The 12,325-nt window shown below is 47.7% G+C and overlaps 1 protein-coding gene across 1 annotated transcript in view; it reads right to left on the bottom strand.

Moving 5' to 3' along the window:
• BDNF (brain derived neurotrophic factor) overlaps window positions 1–7,837 on the bottom strand; it is a 38,866-nt gene extending 31,029 nt beyond the window's left edge. The window contains exon 1 of the mRNA XM_066320523.1: window positions 7,661–7,837. The gene's annotated coding sequence lies outside the window, so the exon portion shown is untranslated. The remainder of the gene's footprint in view (window positions 1–7,660) is intronic.
• Window positions 7,838–12,325: the final 4,488 nt, after the last annotated feature.

Genomic DNA, 12,325 nt, shown 5'->3' with positions numbered 1-12,325 from the left:
CCACCAAGACCTTTGTGAAAGGCTTATGCGCAACAATTAAATCCCTCAAAACCAAAACTAGGGGAAAATCCTAGAATTAGCTACTTGTTCCCTCAGGAGGAGATGAAAACAAAACGTGTGACAGAGGTTATTCATGTCACTTAGAAAGGTGATCAAAAACAGTGATGAATGTAGTGCAAGGACCTAAAACATCTTAGTAAATAAACCAAATTTGAGACAGGAAAAGAGATCCATATGGAAAATACTGTAAGATTCACTCCTTCTGTGGATGACTCTATGACCAATAAATGCAGCAGGTTTTTTTCTCTCTAGTACAGTAAATTTTCAGCAATATAACAAAGAGTATCACACTTCAGGCTATAGTAAGAGATATGTACAGTAGCATAAGACATTTGAGATGTATCATCACTGACTGGAAAAATTCAAACCTGGAATTTAGCCTCATTTAAAAACTGCTAAGTCTTTTTTGTTTTCCTGGTCAGTACCATATTATCAGCTATCTGTTTACAAAATTCAGCCGAATATTCTCTCAGATGGTTTTATAGACTTTTTGCAGGTATGAGTGAACATGTATTTTACCACGTGAGCAGCTCCAGTCTCTTGATGTCTGCTCATGTCTCTTGCTTCATCCCATTCTCAGTAGAGTTTGTGGGTTTCAAAAGGTATTTGTTGTCAGAAATCAGCTGCCTTTTTTTTTTTTTCCTTTCGTAGCCACCTGTTTACTTGAAATCCATTAAATCCATTGTCTTTTCATGATACCGTTTGGGTTTGAATCTGAATATTTTATCAAAATTCATTCGCAGATTATTGTCGATAGCTTTAGACGGGAGTACTAAGAGCCTCTTTGAATACTCCGTTAAACAATATAGGACCGAGTCTGTGTTGAAAATACTGGGAAAAAAAATTAATTTTGAAATGTCAAATATTTTCCCAACTCTCTCTGCCTTGACAATGTGTGGCCTTTTCTGATTCCTGAGAGAAAATCGGAATGGGTGCTAAGTGAGAGGTACAAGACTACTTGTGGGCCACCATACAAGCTCCTTCTATTGCTGTTGTTTCAAGGGGTGAAACACATAAAAGAATAAAGAAACCTGAATGCAGGATCAGGGCTGAAGTCAATATTTTGACATTTCCACAGCTGTACAGGTTTAGCGTCTCTTATATTAGAATAATACACTGCAAGAGTTGGTATGTTAAGCTATACTGTTTTGCCTTGTCTTAGACTTGAACAGTAACCATTTAAACAGCCTCCATCATTCCCTTTCCATTCTCAAATGTTTCTCAAAAAAATATCCTTCAGATAAAGAATTGTGAACTTCATGGTTGGGTTTTGCTCTTTTTTTCAATTTATGGTACATTTCACCTTATTCAGTGTTTGGAGGGGAGCTTTGTAACACCTCTTTATTGTTGATGAACAAATGGAGGTAAAAGAGCTGGAAAGATCTGCCACATACCACATAAGCTGCATAGGAACTTGGCTTTACTGTGGGTTAACAATGAAACCAGCCTTGCTGGTCTTCCCTCCTATTTGCCTTTAAAGAGTGTGCGTGCACACACACACATAGAGAAAGTGAACCCTCAGACACTGCCTATGTGCTTCTGCTCTTGCCAAACAGGTGAGAGAAAAATTAATCCTGAAGCCTTCCCACTGCCAGGGTCTCTTCCACCTCAGCATGCCTCACCCTTTTTGTTTTAACGGCTTCAATTTGTATTTTATCATTTGTTATTATAATGGAGTCTAGTGAGAAGCTAGTGGCCCCATAAACTTTGGACATAATTTTAACTGTGTCAGCTTTAAAAAGTCAGTATCTGCCTCATCAAAGGGCAATCATGTCCAATGTGGGTGTCTCTGTCAATTGTGTTTTGAACTGCAGCAATAATCCAAACAAACCATGCAAAGAGCTTTTCTACACCCACATTTCTTAATTATCATCATGAGACTGAGGTAGCTGAAACTAGATCTATAATGTTTTCTGGATGTCAAAATGCCCACACACCTTCTGTAATCCTTGTGCTACCAGCCCCCTTTCATATTGCTTTTAGCTGGTCCATCTAATTGTCTACTACCATAACTTTTTACTGCATTATTCCCAAATCCCACAAAGGCTCTGTTTAAGAAAAAAAAAAGAAACAACTGGTCTGATGGGACCTCCTTAACTGAACAAGCCTATTAATGGTTTAGTGGATGATAAACCCCTCTTCATTCACCCCTTTCAGAAATGAACAGGTTTGTTTTTTTTTTTTTTTTACAGTCAGGGAAGACCTAGGGCCTTAAAAGTCTCTGCATATATTGCATCCATAAACAATGCAATTTCTTGAGCTTTGGGGTCTACCGTCCATTTGGAGAATAAATATCTTCATTATTTCCACATGTGCTATAGTCAATAAGGATCTGGAATGGGAAAGTAGCGAAAATGTTATGACTTAATGAACATGTTGCAAAATCATTCTTGCCAAATGTCAAAATAAATTGGAGGCCAGAGTGTATGGTTTATGCGTGTTAAATTGGGGGTTTGTGTGCTATTTTGGGAAAGAAAAAAAATAAAAAGACAGACCACACCGTGAAAAGGCAGAGAGAAGATAAAGTACACACTTGGCCACTTATGGCATGACCTTGGTCCTTTACAGTCCCACCATTAGTGCTCCCCATAAGTGACAATACAACAGTCTGTGACTGTGGGGAAATCACTTCCTGACAGCAGAACTGGCTCTGTGGCCATGCCCTGGCCCCAAGGCTCTCCACCAGCAAAGGAAGGGCAGGGGCCAAGACCTCAGTTTATTCCACAGATCAGACATGGCTAATCCCTGCCTCTCTGGGAAGCACCAAGCTGTGCCAGGGGTGAAAATGTGTCACATCCATTAGCAATTTCAAAAGACTTTTTCCATCAGGAGACTATGAATTTGCACTCTGCCATGAAGTCCAAATGACAATGGGAATAACATGACTGGAACTGGATGTGTCTTTGCTGGAGACTCCTGTGAGAAGTCTGATCATTTTCACAGGTAACCCATTGATTCCACTTTTGGCACGGACGTACTGAGAAAAGCAGGTTTTGCCTATATTGCAGAGAGTTTTCTGTTTGTCCAAGCCATGAGTAGCTTGAAAGTTCTAAGTTTAGAAATATCTACACAGCTGAGGACCTGATCCTTTGAACACCAAAGTGTGACACAGCTATTTTCCCTTTAAGATTGCCTCAGGAAAAGACCAATTAGGATTACATGATAAGTAAAATTATTCCCATACTTACATGGTTGGGAAAATAGGTCTCTCCAACTGCATATTCAAAAGGAGATCAAAGCAATATTGTTCTTTTGCAGTTAGATTTTGTCTTATTTATGTTTTCCCCCATTATGTACTTGTTCCAGCAGCACCAAGAGGCATGTGCTTCTTACTTCACCTCTACATCTAGTAATGGGAGTGCCATGAAAGTGCCTGTACATTTCTTGCTGCCTGCATGAAATGTGTGGAGACATATATGTGGCTTTCATTTATTTTGTTTCACAACACAAGGAGGGAGGAAAAATCTTTTTCATACACCTACATCTATCACAAAGCAACTAAGAATAGAAGCAATATTGAGACAGATGGAAATGTTAATGGTGACAGCTCACAAGCAAGAATCACACATTTGTGAAATAATGAAATGGGTGGGCAGTTGTTATATGAACTCCATGTCAGTCGGTATGTTTTCCTGGCTATAATTTTGCAAAAGCATGTCTCAGAGATATTTTCAGTTCATGGGAGAAGTCAGTGCTCTACCCTACACCTTGCTGGCACGTGGGTGTAGGAATTCACCAAAGTTGGTGAGCAGCTTGCAACTGAACCTGTTCATCACGTGCCCTGGGGGCTGCAGGATGTCCCCTGACATTCCCCTGCCAGGGCACTGTACCATTCCTAACAATGTGGTGGGAGAGATGAAGAAAGGAAGTGGAAAACCAAACATGAGAGAAACCTGGGATACTCACACTTGCTTCAAGATCTTACTTTGAGGCATACAAGCATTACTTTTTCTTTTACATTTCATCTGCCCATGTTCCATAGTCCTTATTATTAGCTGGACTTGCTGACCACTAATGAAAATAAGCATGACAAAACCAGTCCTGCATTTCTTTCTAGTTCTTTCTTTCTAGTTCTTCATGCCTCAAAAGCCATCAAATCCATTTTAAGGACCACTTTCACAAGCCTGTTTTTGCTAGCCCCAGTTTCTTAGCCCCAGTCTAATGTTAGCTCAAAGGGGAGGGAGCCGTGAAAGTGTCTTTTCATACGTATTTTACCTTGCACTACCTGTCTCATTCCCAAGGTCTAGGGAATCTACTGATTTTCAACAACTTTGATAGGTACTGTTTCTTGCAGATGCTGTTTTCTACACTTGATGTTACTATTTTTTGCCAGAGGAATGAACTAGTTCTCCTGAAATCTTACGGATGCTCTCTTTGTTTGGGTATCTGATTTAAAAAATTCTAGCAGCAACACCTTCAAGTGCTTAGTGGTGATTTACTACAATGATTCATGGTAAGACTTACAGCTCCAAGGAAAATCTCTCCCTCAGGATTTAACCACCTTTCCAGAATTTCTCATGGCAGGGCAACCATATGCCAATGTATTTAGGAAGCAACTTATGGTTACTGAATGGCAGCCAGTCTGCATTTTCTTAGTGCATTTCTAAGAGCTCAACAGCATTAATGTGATAAAGAAAAGAAAAAATAAAAATAAAAGGACTTGCTGTAGAAAACCAAATGTATGCACCCAGCCACCTCAGATTAATGAAATGCTAGACATTACTCCACTGGCATACATATCTGTGAATGCTGGCCACTCAAAATAAACAGTGAGAAATATCAGACCATTTGAAATAGGAAATTGTTGAGCAATCCTGAAAATCAAAACGTTATCCAAACGGTGAGCTGCTGAGAACGGCAATCTTGCATAGAGATAATGCCTGTGTCAAATACCATACTACAAAAACCATCTCACACTGGACACAGACACTTGACAGACACCAAACCACTGAAGACAACGCCCGTGGTATCAGGTAAAATAAAACTTGATGAAAAAAAAAAAAAAAAAAGAGGCAAGAAAGACTGCCACATCAAAACTTTGGAGGATGGAGACATATTCCAAGAATATCGGCCATTTTACTGTATAATAACTGTAAGAGATGAAAGGTGGTGATGAACCACCACCAAAGCAGTGACAGCTCGTGGAGAAACAGTAGATGCTAAAATCAATAAAGCTACTTGCGGATTAAGGTATGAGTCACCACAATGGGACCAAATATGGCCCGTGTCATTTGTTAGCAGCCGTCCATCCCATGCATCTCTGCAGAGAATGTTTAGAATTCAAGAGAAACATGGCAACAGAGGCAGAAAGGGAAATGTTGGGAGTTTTTTAAGAGCTGGCAGGAAAGTAATGGTGCAAACTTAAAATACAGGAAGATATACAAAATTATGCATGAAGTGGAAAATTCATATAACTAGAAGCTCCTTGACAACCTTCTAGATAACAGAAAAAATTTATTTTGGGAAGTGGATAGATTTTTAATAGGGCTCATCAACCTCTAGTTCACAGTAGACGTATTGAAATATTAGCTCTACCACGTTACTTTTTCCTAAGCGAAAAAAGGTCAGAGGACGTTTCATTATGAATTTAATGAAACCAGTACTGCAAATCATGAGCGTTTCAGTGTCACCCAGCCCCCCGACGACGGATGCCGCTGAGACCTGGCTCTTCTCGGCCTCCTCTCTCCTCGCCTTACGGCTGCTTAAGAATTGCCTCACGTGGCACCCTGACAGGTATCCCCAGCAAACGCAAGTTCTCCAAGTGGAAATGGAAAAATCCACGGAGGGATGCTGCCCGCTCCCTTCCCGGCCTGGGGGCTGGGGATTAAAGGAGGACGGCACTAAGCCCAGGCCGCCGGAATCGCCTTTCCCGGAGAGGAGAGCGGCTGCTTTCCTCTAAGGATAAACCCCCTGAGCCAGCACCCCGCACACACAGGACCGCAGCCGAGGCGACAGATGACCGAGTTCCGCGGCAGCCCCCCTCCGGGGCCGTCCTGCGCCACCTCCATGTTGGCTGCGGGCGCGGCGCCGCCGTCCGCTCCGGCTCCGTGCCGCAGGCCGCGCCGTCCGGGGGCCGCCGCCGAGGAGCCGCTCCCCCGAGGGCAGCGGGGCGGAGGGGGGCGGCGGAGGGCCGGCAACCCCGGCCCCGCGGCGCCGAGCCCCCGTTTCCGCAGGCCGGCGCCTCTCGGGGGGGAGGCGGTCGCCGCGGCAACCACGGCGGGGCGGGGTGAGGCAAGGCGGGGGAACGCCGCCCGGGGTAGCCCGGCCCGGGCCGGCCCGCGGAGCCCCGCGTGGCGTCCCCGCCCTGCTGCGCGGTGGGGACGCCGCCCCCTCCCCCGCCGCCGGGCCGGCCTCCCGCTCGCCGGGGGCTTCCCTGCTCGGCGGCGCTACGTGCGAGCCGAAGCGGGAGCCCGGCGGGAGGCGGGGGCGGGGGGGCCTCGGGATCCGCCCTCCCGGCCCGGCGGGGCCGCGGCACCGCAGCGGGGCTGGCCGCGGGGCTGGCCGCCGGCGCTGCCGCAGGGAGGGCCCGTCGCCCCAGCGCCGTGGCTTGTGCTGGGGGGGGGGGGGGGGGCTCGGCCGGCCGCCCCGCGGATCCGCCGGGGCGGGGGAGGAGGGGTGGCTCCCCGTGGCCGGGATTCCCCGGGCGGAGGAGCGCAGTCTGTCTGGAACGGGGCGGCGGGGGAGCGGCGGGGGAGCGGCGTGGCTGCGTGTGGACTCTCCTTGGCAGGAAGGCGCTCCCCTTCCTGCAAGCAGCGCGGGGAGCGGGAGAGGGGCGTGATGCACAGCCTCCGTGCGGAGCCGGAGACCCCCAGAGCCTCTCTACCTGCGAGCAGTGCTGCTACCCGCCGCTGCTCTGCCAAACTGCTGACTTTCCAGAGCTTATTTTAGCCCGGAGACTAAATATTATTAGCTACATTTCTACGTAGGAAGAATCGGAAGCTCGGGGAGGGGTGGGGGGAGGCACTAGAGGTAGGGAGGGAGATAAGCAGAAAGCTTATCCGAATGATCTCCAGTTGGGGGGGCTGCGTTTGGCTTTCAGGCTTGCCAAACACACACACACACACACACACGCACACCAGCACACCATTAATTACAGCAAAGTAGATGCGGATATTGGATCATCAGCAATACATGCACGGCTCTCCCTTCGAGCCGCAGGTTGCGTATACGGAGGGGTCAGCTAATCTCCGTGTAGGTAAAGATCAGCTGCGTCCCTTTATCTGTGAAAGATCAGTCCTGCACAGTGCCAGCTAGGGCTCAGCTGCATCTCTTTAGCTATGCAAAATCAACTTGCATCCTTAGCCAGGAAAAAAAAAATAAATCCGTCGCGTCTGCTTCTCTAGGTAAAGATCAGTTGCATCTCTGCCCAAAGCATGCACACACACATAAGACGAGATCCCCAGGTTAAATCAGGCGCAAGTTAAGTTGACTCGTAGTTAAATCTCATCCAGCTTTTCCTTCCTTCCTTCTCTAGCCCTCACACACATCAAGCAGCCAGCAAGGTAACAAAACTAGGCAAAGAGCAAGCACCCATCCGCGCACCACAGAGAGGGAGATAGAGGAGCCAGGGGGGCCGCCGGGGGTGTCCCCCTCCGCTTACCTTGGTTACAGCTAACACCACGAGCCGTGGCTAGATCGCGGAGATAAATACTGGCATTTCCCAAAGTTGACACCGTCAAACCAACCCCCGGAGCTTGCAAGACTTTTTTTTTTTTTTTTTTTTTTTTTAGCCCTCCTCTCTTGTTCCTATTCCAGTCCGCACCGCTAGGAATTCAACTTCGCCCAGCTCCAGCGGGGCGAGAGGGCGGCGGGCGGGGAGGGGAGTGGAAGGACCGGGGCTTGGCGGGGGAGGGAAGCCGGTACCCGGTGCCAAGGGCTCCCCAAGAGCCCGCAGGGTCGCGGAGCGCTGCGGAGCGGTGCGCGGCCGCCTCGGCCGGGCCCCCCGCCGCCGCTGTCCAGGGTGCTGCCGCCGCCGCGCCCGCTTCTCTCCGCCGCCGCCGCCGCCGCGCCCGCTGCGCTCCCGGGCCGCTCCGAGCCCCGGCCCCCCGCGCCGTCACGTGCCTCGGCCGCGCCGCTCCGCGGCCCCCGCTCGGCCGGGGCAGCCCCGAGCCCCGCTCCGCCGCCGGGCGCCCCGAGCCCCCCCGCCTCCTGCCCCCCGGCGGTAGGCGTCAGGCGCCTCCCGTGCCCGCCGAGGGACAGAGGGCAGGAGCGAGCCGGCGAGGAGAGGCGTGCGCCCGGCGGCCGCTACAGCTCCAAGTTTCCATCGCAGCCCTAAATCAAAGAGCGTCGCAATTAAAGTTACACTGTCTAAAACACAATTCTCCTGGCCTCCGCGGGTTACGCTCTTTGGTGTATTAAGTACTAGAAAGCCAAGCCCGTGATATTAGATACTGTCGTTAAGCAACATCTCAAGCTTTTTATTGTAGTTGTTTTGTTCTTCTCTCCAGGTATTAAAAATAAGCTTTTTTTTGTTTTGTAGGTACTCACCATTGTTTCTTTGCTGTCCTGGAGACAGGAGTGGTTTAAAATCCAGTCTCTCCAACAGATGCTGGAAGGTAATGTGTCTTGTTTGAAGTCATCATGTGAGAACTTCTGCTTTGCTCAGTGGATCGCCCACCACTTGGTGTGACTTATGAATCTAATAACCCTTTGCAATATCCGCAAGCTTAAACTCTCCACCACCTTGGTGCCTACAGAAGACGGAAAGCAACTGGCAGGGAGTTTTAAAAACCTATAGATTTACGCAAACGCCTTAGCTCAGAGTCACGTTTCCCTCTGAGTTCTTACGTGATCTTAATGAATGAGAGGGGTTACCAACCAATACAGTATAAAACGTGATCGCAGCCGCCTCCCAGGAAACCGGAGCGGGACAGTAAGTTCCCGAGGAAAGTCCTGGCCGGTCGGGCGCACTGTGCAGTGAGCCCTGACTCCCACCGCCCTCCTTCCACCTCCCGCCTCGCACCTGGGGCCGTGCAAGACGAGCCAGCTCTGGAGATTTACGTTCGGGACAGGTAAGTAAATATTTGGGGGTTGTTTGTTTGTCTGTTTGTTTGAATGTCACGTTCACTGCGCTCTCACGGGAAGTGCTCCAGGGACTTGTTGCATGCTAGGTCCTGCCACAAGAGGAGCATGACACAGTTGCCAAGACGAGTTCCTTTCCGAAACACCTGCATTTCCCGAGCTGCAACTTCCCCGCACACTTTTCCTCCTCCTCCTCCTCCTCTTCCTCCTCCTCCTCCCTCCACCCTCCCCGGGAGGCGCATCCCAGGGACGGGCTGCTCCGCCGAGCCCGCACTGAGCCCCTGCCGCCGACAAGGCAGAGGAGAGTGGAGGGCATCGCCGGGATCTGCCTTTGCTTTCCCTTTCTCCACTTCTCCCCTTTTTCCCTCTCCTCGGGGCCCCAGCAGCTCCCCGACTCCGCCCGTGCTTTTCTATCGCTAAGTCCATCCCGGTCTGATTGCGTTGTGAGAACACCCGCACACCTGGGCGCAACTGCAGTCTCTTTAAAGCCCCGCGATAGGCGGCCGAGCGCCGGTATTACTCCTGCCAAGGCTCACAAAGTCCTCGTCCCCATTTTGTCTTCGTATGTTGGGTTTATTCTCAGTGGCTGCCCCGCCTCCCCTGCTCACAGAACCCCGCGGGGAGCGGGTGCAGGAAGGGATGTGGGAGGTGCTGGGGCGGGCTGCTTTGCCTTTGAAGGCGAATTGCAGTCAACCGAACCCGGACTTGCCAAAGTTTCTGGGTGCTGCCTCTCATACGTAAAAAAGAGACCAAGACCGAAACGCTCCTTGTCCACTCCCGTTCTCTCCTGACTAACTATTGGAATTACATTCACGGGTCATTTCTCTTCAAAGTGCTGGTTTCTCGCCGAGTCCCAGCTACCTCTGCCTGGGAGCCAAAGCGAGCAGCCTCTTCCATGACAACCATCTATGTTGATCCATGCAATAACCAGCAGATGCTGCCCTAAGACTGGTACAGCTGGTACTTTCCTGCCTTGGCTGTCCTGGGGACAAAGTGTTAGAAGAAAAGTCAAGTGGTATCCAGCGAAGCTGCCATGAGGAGAACCACTGAATCCCTTCACCTGCATCACGTACTGCCTGTATGCCGTGTGTAGGCAGAGCCTGTCAGAGAGCCTGTTGCTGATGTAACACTGCACCCGACAGATCACCCTATCGCTGATAGGGTGTCACCCGAAATACATGCTTAAGTACTGATCTTCAGTAAGGAAGTTTTCTTCCAACAGCTGGAAGTACTCCTAGTGGTTAATACTGGTCAGGCATATCAGTTTGAAGTGGCATTGGAGTTTAAAAAAAAAAAAAAAAAAGCAAAAAAAAAATAAGCGTGTTTCAACGAGTGGACTTGCAATGAGTTCTACTTTCTCCCATTCTTCTAAGCAATTTGTTCCTGCCTCTTCCTCAAGGGAATAAAATATCTTGGTAATATCTACTCTGGGGTAGTAATTGCACAATTCACATTTTGACTACATAAACACATGTCTAGATCTTAAAGGTTTCTGACCCTGTGGAGTCTTCAATGTTTTATAGAGAGAACTTTACAAAGATGGAATATAATTTAAAACCTATTTCTACATACTTATTTCATAGCTCAAGAAACATAGTCTTTAATTGAGAAAATAATTCCCTCTGTAGCACTCGTAAGAAAGTACTTTGCAGCACCGTTCCCCCCCCTACTTCTCATTTCATTAACTTCTAGGTATCTTCATTTTCTGATGAAGGTCTCAATCGTTAGAGATGCCCAGGAGAAACCTTTGGTGGGTCATAGTATTATATTGATGAAACAATGTTAAATGTACAACAGCAACAAAAAAATCCTTCCACAAAGCTTCCTAGGAGATCCACAGGCAGAAGCAGTATACTATCATTTCAGCCATGTCCAGATGCATTTTCTGGAGGAAACTGATGGGACTTACAAGAAGTAATAAGGCAGGGTCATGCTGACAGAACCACAACCAAAGACAGTTCTTTAGAGAGTTTACTAGAATAGCCCCTGGTCAGTATTTCTGCTTATGAACAGGACTCCGCCTACCTCACTGGGGATAGGTGACAATTGATAACACATGTCTTTCTCAGTAGACCAAATTAAGCACATGCTTGTTGAAGGGAATGCTTTACATTTTTTCAATGTAATTAATGGAATAAACAGGCACTGTAGTCCAGGGAATGGTACAAAAGTGTATGGAAAAACAGGTCATTGGTAGAGTAATAAGGGATGCTATGGAGAACGGGAGTTATCTAACAGAAGACTAGTAGGAAGAGATAGTATAAAACAATCAGAGTTCTTTCCTTGTAGTGGCATTCACAGGTGAGAGAACAGCCCAAGTCATTCTGATGGACCAGAGATGAATTTCAGACGCCAGTCAAGGCACAAAAATGGTAGAGGAGAGTCACTCCTCCATCGGGGATTCCTGTAAGCAGGGCGTTGGAAAGGGGATGGACTAGAAGGAAACATAAATGCCTGTTGAGTTTCTAGACATTTCCTTTCCCTATGTCTATTTTTTTTATCTCCAGAAGAGCTTACCCCCAGGCCGTGGGAGACCCAGCCATGAAAAATCACTAGATGTGAGTCGATGTGGAGGGTTGTTTTTCCTCCTACCATAGAGGGGCACAAGTGACTCAAAATTACTCACCTGGCAAGTCATACACCTCAGTAAAAGATGGAACTAGTGAGCAGAGTTTAGCCAATTATTTAAAACTAATAATCAGGTGGTCCGTTTTTACAGAGTGTTGAAATGGAGTAGCTGTTAGCATTTGCCAGACTGACATGGCACAGCATTTGCTGTATGCAGGTAGTTCATACATATAAGGCAATGTACATCTCTTGTTCCAAGTCTGTTTATCTTGGAATCACATTGTTACCAGATGAAGTATACAACTGCAAGTCTTGACTTCAGTGGGGACTACTCATATGTAAATAGTGACATAACTGTTTAGCAGATGAGGCCTAATTAAGCAGGAATCAGCCATACATTTTCCCTCTCTTAGACAAAACAATGTGAAGAATACTGCAGAAGCATTGCTAGAAAGTCACAGTATCTTAAATCAAGACACCCCAAAATCCTAAGCAAGCTGCAAATGTTCTTTCTCTGCCTTAAAATACCTTAGAAAATGATGAGCTGTTACTGGTTGGCTTTTTCACATAGTTGAAAGACTACCAAAATATGTGGATAAGTGCTAAGCACGTGCAAAAGACACCTTCAATTCATTATACACAGCCGCTCCTTCAGAGACCACTGAAAACCTTCCTC

This window comes from Sylvia atricapilla, chromosome 6 (assembly GCF_009819655.1).
Source record: "Sylvia atricapilla isolate bSylAtr1 chromosome 6, bSylAtr1.pri, whole genome shotgun sequence".
Taxonomy (NCBI): domain Eukaryota; kingdom Metazoa; phylum Chordata; class Aves; order Passeriformes; family Sylviidae; genus Sylvia; species Sylvia atricapilla.
This window is presented reverse-complemented; position numbering and strand designations above follow the sequence as displayed.